Source organism: Crocodylus porosus, unplaced genomic scaffold (assembly GCF_001723895.1).
Source record: "Crocodylus porosus isolate Cpor-Errol unplaced genomic scaffold, CroPor_comp1, whole genome shotgun sequence".
In the NCBI taxonomy this organism is placed as follows: Eukaryota; Metazoa; Chordata; order Crocodylia; family Crocodylidae; genus Crocodylus; species Crocodylus porosus.
In genome coordinates, this window is record NW_017728948.1 from 49,568,924 (window position 1) to 49,575,851 (window position 6,928).

A 6,928-nucleotide genomic window follows, 5' to 3' on the forward strand; every position below is an offset into this window, starting at 1 on the left:
CTTTCTTGAGTCTACATTAATTTTATTACCATTCTTTCCCTTTCTTCATCCTCTTACTAATATTTTGTGCATGCTCTCTCTCGCTCTCCCTCTCTCTCCTCCATGCTCCTCACTCCCTAGTTCCATAACAGCATTCCATATCTTTTTCAGCTTTCCTCTGCTGTTCTCACCTTCCTAAGAGTACAGTTTCTTTTGTTTAGAGGATAGTTGGTGGAGAGTTATGCTGATCTTTGGCATTTTAATTCCTCATTTACATAAACCATATCCCTAATGACTAGTTGCACCACTCACACAAAGGTATCAATGCCCCTTTGGAGCTGGGTGTCTTTCCATGGGAATTAGTTTTCATATTTCTCATATACACAAAGATAAACAAAATTTGGCCTTTCATGTCCACTGTAAATGCTACTTTGTATTTTAAAGAGGGCTTGTTTTCTCTTCATCTATCTTTATTATTGCTTTTGCTCTTTAACTGATCATTTTATTTCCTGAACATTAGTGTTCGTGGGTCATTTCAAATGCTGGAAAGTTGTTTCTTTCCTGAAAGTGCCTGGTGTAACCACTAATAGCAGTAAACCCCTCTTTGTTTTTTCCTACTGTATACAAAATCCTTCTGCTGTTTCTGTTCTCACTGGATTTCAAAAATAAGCACTTTGGAGTGCCTTGAGCAAGCCACAATACATAGCTGAAGTAAATTACATATTTTTAACTTTGTTACATACAAACACTTCCAAATTCACACTTAAATATTAACATGAGCTTTTGGTAAGAGACAGAGACTTATTTTTCTAAGACATTATCAATTTATTTTTGGTCCTGAGTCATTGTTAGAACAAGACATGTGCTTACCAGTGAGTATGCTCATTTCTAGAATACTGCATTTGTACATGCTCAGAATAATTTTATATTCATTTTGATTACAGCAAACCGCTTGCTCTCAAGAGGTTGACAAACATTAAAGATTTCCACTTTAGTGGTTTACAATAACATCAAAGTGGCATTACATCTTTACAAAGATCTGTTTCCCTGGCAACATGAAGCAAACTGCTCATTTGAGGAGGTGCCTATGGAGAGTAACTGAGATTTTATTTTCATGTTAAATATCAAAACTTAATGTGGATAATGACATAGTGCAAAATATACTACTGAGTTAAAAAGATGTTAAAGCCTCAGTAAACAGTGGAAACAGTCACTTTGGAATATCCATAACTCCTAATTACATGTAGATAATATCTTCTGTTTGAAACCAAAGTCTGAAATGTTTTCATGTATCCATTAATATAAAATGAGATTTTAATGAAATTGGACAACTAGAATAATGTCACAATAAATATCACAAATTGAGGGAAATACGATACAGTAGAATGCTGTTTAGGGGGCATTCTTTAAAGGGGATAATAAGCAATATTTTAACTAACTAATGAATTTTTTTTCAGATATGTGTGCTTTTCAGTCAGAGATAAGCTTTTTGTATGCAATATTGTGAGGAAAATAGTATATATTTCATACTATTTTCATAAATTATTAGAATATCATAAAATTCTCTATTAGTGTATTTTATGTCTTAAATTGATTCTTAATCTAGAAATTCACCTAAGCATAAACATAGTGTTAAACATAAGACAAGTTTAATTGAAATCAATGGAGCTGTATGATGGTTAGGAGACTCTATGCCAGTGGTTCTCAGCGTTTTTTGTACCCAGACCCATTTTTAAACATTGATGGCCAGTCCTGACCCAGTAAATAGTTTAAGTAGAAAACAGCACCCTGACCCTACCAGTGCCCTTCACTCCCAGCTCACAGCCTCCCACTCACCCAGCCCCACTGCTGCCTCACACTCCCAATCCACTGCCTTGTGCCCCCAGCCTCCAGACCCCCCACTGTGTGGGGCAGGGTGCGTGTGTGGGGGGGAGCAGGTTGTGTGGGTCATGGGGGGGTACATGGCCCTCCAGATATGTGCGCCCACCGCAGGCATGGGGCTATAGCTTGGCCAGTCTGGCAGGGGCACTAGCTTCCCCTGCAGCCCAGTAAGCAGAACCCAATACAGGAGGGCAGAGTGGGGCAGTGATTCTTGTTGCTGCTGCTGCCAAGATCCATGCACCAGCTGTGCCACCAGCAGTGCAAGGAGTAATGGACAGGGTCATGCTGCCCTCACCTCCTACCACCGCCAGCCACTTGCACACTGGGCTGCAGCTCTACCCTGCCTCCCCATGGCCCAGCTGCCACTGCCACTGCCCCTTCCTTCACACTGCCTGCTGCCCCACCACCCCTCCAGAATACAGGTACAGCCTGAAGGGTAGCAATGGCTGGGCCATGGCAGCAGGGTAGAGCCATGGTCTAGTGTGCAAGCTCTGGTAGGTGGTGAGGGCAGAGTTCCCCCCACCCAATCTGTTACTCCTCACACTGGATTGGCTGGTGAGGGGGGTCCCCGTGGTAGTGGTGGCAACAACAGGTTTCACCACTTCACTGCACCCTCCTGTGCTAGGTCCTGCCTGCTGGATAGCAGAGGTGGCTCCTACCCATGCCAATATGGCCAGGCTAAATCCCCCTGCACACTATGGGCCCATAAATCTGGGGGTGCATGTACCCCCCAATGTGTCACCTATTCCCCACTGTCGCCCCAAAGCATTGTCTATGCCACCACCCCACATATTTACCTGCAGGGACCTACAGGAGCTGCTCATCACACTGCCTGACTGCCACGTGCATGTGTGCATGCATACTTAGACATGTTGCCATCTGCCTGATTGCCCTCTTCCCGTTCCCCCCAGCCCCTCAGTCCCAAGCAGCCCCTGGCAAGTTAGAACTCTGCTAGCCTGCAAGGGAAAACCCAGTGTTTCCCACTTTTTTCTCCTTTAAAGGAGAAAATTCGTGTTTTTTGGCAGCAAACAGAAAACCCAGGTTCCTATTTATTAGTACTGGAAACCCTCGCTATTCATGGGTTCAGCATTCGCGGTTTCAAATATTCACAAATGCTGACCCTGCATCTTAAATACACTTAAAGGAGCTCCTCGGGAGCTCCATGCTTGCTGCCACTGTGCTCCTGCCACCGCCGCTGCACTCCCACTACTGCCAGAGCAGCCATGGCCCACCCCAGCCTCTGGGGGCACTGTGTTCATGAATGCAGATGGTGTTCATGAACGCAGTCTTATTCACAGATTTTGCCATTCACAGGGTTCTCAAGAACATATCCCCTGTGAATAGCGAGGGTTGCCTGTATACAAAGTGTTAACATATGATGAAACACAAGCAGCATCTATTTTTTTCAAAATAGATGCTGCTTGTGGTCACCATATGTCAACACTGTGTATGTCTGCCTGCTTGCTTCTCTTATCTGCTCCTAAAGCCTCAAATCACTCATATGTCTAGAGTTTTGGTAGACACAGTACTTAAGCTACAGAGGAATGTGACATGTCAGCACAAAGTCTGGCTAATAGGCAGCTGGATGGTAGGTCTCAGCTTTCAGGAACAGGTTCTAGACAGATTTTTACCCAGAGAGAGTGCCTAGACGCTACAGGCCAGAAACAGTGTCTTGACCCTGGAGGCTTAAATCGTACAATTGAATACCTTGTTCATTTCATGATTTATTGTCAACACTTTTTAACAGAGGCCATGTGTTCGTATAACACTTACCACAATTGGCCTGGTTCCCAAGTAGGCACCATTGCAATATCCATTTTAATAACATTTTAATGAAGCCTTTGAAAACTGCCAAGTTTTTTTCCACCTATTTTCCAGTAGCATACACAGACATGTGTAACAAAACTGTTATGGATCTGGCTGCAAACTGGAACTACAATTCCACAGTAAGTTCTGAAATTTAAGAACCAAGATTTTTGTTTTAAAATGGAGAGAAAATGGTGTAACAGGACTATTGCAAAATATCTTCCACAAATAGGCAAAACATTTTGCTTCATCATTTGCAAAACAATACAGTACAGATCCAAAAGATATTACATTTTACAGAAGACTAGCCCTACACCTAGAGGAATAGAAAAAGGGGTATATCCAAGAATATTCATGTTTCAGCTGGGTATATGACCCTTATAGCAATGATTAAAAAACTATTCTTTAAAGTTTTCTTTAATAACTTGCACATTTTTTTTTAGGAAGAGAGAGGTACTGAACACTTTCAGGTCTCAGAATGTCTGAGCTGTCCAGTTCCCAGGGAATCTGAGAGTTAGGCAGTCAGGGCTTCTGGGCTACTGAGGAACTGGGTGACAGGAGCCACAGATGCTTCAGCTGCCGAGGAGTCAAAGACTTGGGAGGCAATGTTTCCAGGGTCCCACCTCCTCAGGCAAGCTCATGAAAAGTTATGCTGCTTAACAGGAAATCAGGCACAGGTCTACCTGTTGGTTTCCTTTAGGATTTGTGAGAAATGACTTTGGCAATTCAATGAAAAATGCTCCTTCAAAAACTTTCCAAGCAGAGAAAGACTGTAGATTTCACTGACTATTCTGTATCCGTAGGGCTTATAATTGCTGAAAAGCTTTAGATCACTGTTTACTCCGTGCATCTACATGTGAAATGAACGCACCTAAATTGGCTCTGGTGCAGTTTGTGCCAAAATGTATTGCTCCTGGGTGCAGCATTTACATGTGCACCTGGGACCACAGTATGTTGAGCTGGGACAGCATAGCCCCAGCTGGTAGGAGGTCCAGAGGGTCAGCCTGCTCCACCCTGGCTCAACATGCTACAAAGGGGCTGGCTAGGGCACGAGGGTGCTACAGTGCAGGGCTAGCCAACAGCCTCACCACTGTAGCACTCTCATGCCCCAATCAGTCCCAGTCACTGTCTACATGTGCATGTAAATAACTCTGCCATAGGATAGTACTTGTGTTGAGAAGTACTATCCTATGGCAGACTTAATTAGTTTACTGTGACCTAATAGCACCACATGTGTGGATGGTGATGCTTTACTGAGGAGCTAATTAGTCAACTCTGCAGTAAAGTGCACATGTAGATGCACCCACTGAGCTTCTCAAACTACCTTAAATTTTGAATGAAGAACTACATCAGGTTTCCCATGTCAATTTTGAGTGGAAATAATTACCTAAAATTAAAGCTGTGCAAAGTTTGTTTTTTTTGGTTTTGTTTTTTCTCATACCACTATTGTCCACTCTTATTCACAAAAGTGGGTGACTTAAGTATTGATCCACCTCCTATTGCAGGGTAACCTTTAAGTGATGAGCCCTACATTGTATAGGAATACTTTGTGTTTTGTAACTTCCCAAGTTAATCAGGTTAAAAAAAAACTATTTAGAAAGCTTTTAAGATGTAATCTTGGCTTTATTATAGTTGTCCAACATTTCCCATTATAAGACCTCATTTTCAGTGTCTTACATCTTCTGCCAAACTAACTATATTTGCTGTATTTGTGTGTGGTGTGCATCAGCCTCAGGCTGTTTTTGTTTTTTCGGTTTTTATGGGATGGAGGGAGGGGTCAAGGGAAGTCAGGGTTACGTGTAATTAGGAAGGAGATTTTCAGCCAACAGTGTTTCACAAATTTAGAGAACAAGGCCTGTGTAAAAGATTGAGTTCTTCCCCAAATCTGATGAGATGATCCAGTTTGCTATTCAGAGAAAGGTGGGGAGGGTAACTAGCACAGCACAAATGCTTGACTTTAAGAAAGCCAACTTCGATGTGCTCAGTGCAGTAGTCAGGGAAGCACTTAGAGCCCAGGGTGTACCTAGTATGGGGGTCCAGGAAAGGTGGTTCTTCCTCAAGGAGGCTATCCTTGGGGCACAGCAGGATGCAATTCCACTGCTCAGGAAGGTGGGAAGAGGGTCCAGGAAACCTTCATGACTGAGCGTGGATGTCCAGGCTGGCCTGAGGGCAAAGAAAAAAAGCATACTGGTGGTAGAAGCAAGGAGCAGAGACAAAGGAGTACACCTCCCTGACCCAATCTTGTAGGGATATCGTAAGGGAGGCTAAAGCAGCACTGGAGCTTCGATTAGCTTCTGGGATTAAGGATAACAAAAAGTCCTTCTTCAAGTATATAGGTACCAAGAAGAAGTCTTGGGGTAACACTGGACCCCAACGGGGCAGGGCAGGGCAGCTGGTGATGGATGTGTGAGAGAAGGCAGAACTCTTCAACAAGTTCTTTGCTTCTGTGTTCCTGTCTGCTGACAATGAGGTGCTCTTGGGTGATAGCGTAGAGAGGCCCAAGAAGCATGCGAGTCCCCTGACTGTTAGTTCAGACCGAGTTAAGGATTACCTGGAGGGCTTAGATGTAGCCAAGTCAGTGGGCCCAGATGACCTCCATCCGCGGGTGCTGAGGGAACTGGCTGGTGTCATTGTGCAGCCATTGGCACGGCTGTTTGAGGACTCCTGGTGCTTGTGCCAAGTCTCTGAGGACTGGAAAAGGGCCAATGTGGTCCCTATTTTCAAGAAAGGGAGAAAGGAAGAGACTGGCAACTACAGGCCACTCAGTCTCACTTCGATCCTGGGGAAGATCTTTGAAAAAATTATCATGGCCACATTTGTGAGAGCCCTAAAGGGGAAGTGATGTTGAGGGGTAACAAACACGGGTTTGTGCCAGGCTGATCCTGCCTGACTAACCTGGTCTCTTTCTATGACTAGGTAACAAAAAGCTTAGATGTGAAGGAGGAAGTCGATGTCATCTTGGACTACCAGAAGGACTTCAACACAGTGTCCCACCCAATTCTGGTGGGCAAGCTGAGGGACTGCAGCACTGATGAATGCACAGTCACATAGGTGGCAAACTGGCTCCAGGGGCGCACCCACAGGGTGATGGAGGACAGGTCGATGTCAACCTGGAAGGGTGTGGGCAGCGGAGTCCCCCAGGGCTCGGTCCTTGGGCCGGTGCTGTTCATCATAGTTTCATAGTTTCTAGGGTCAGAAGGGACCTGAGCAGATCATCTAGTCTGACCCCCTGCCATGGCAGGAAAGAATACTGGGGTCAAAC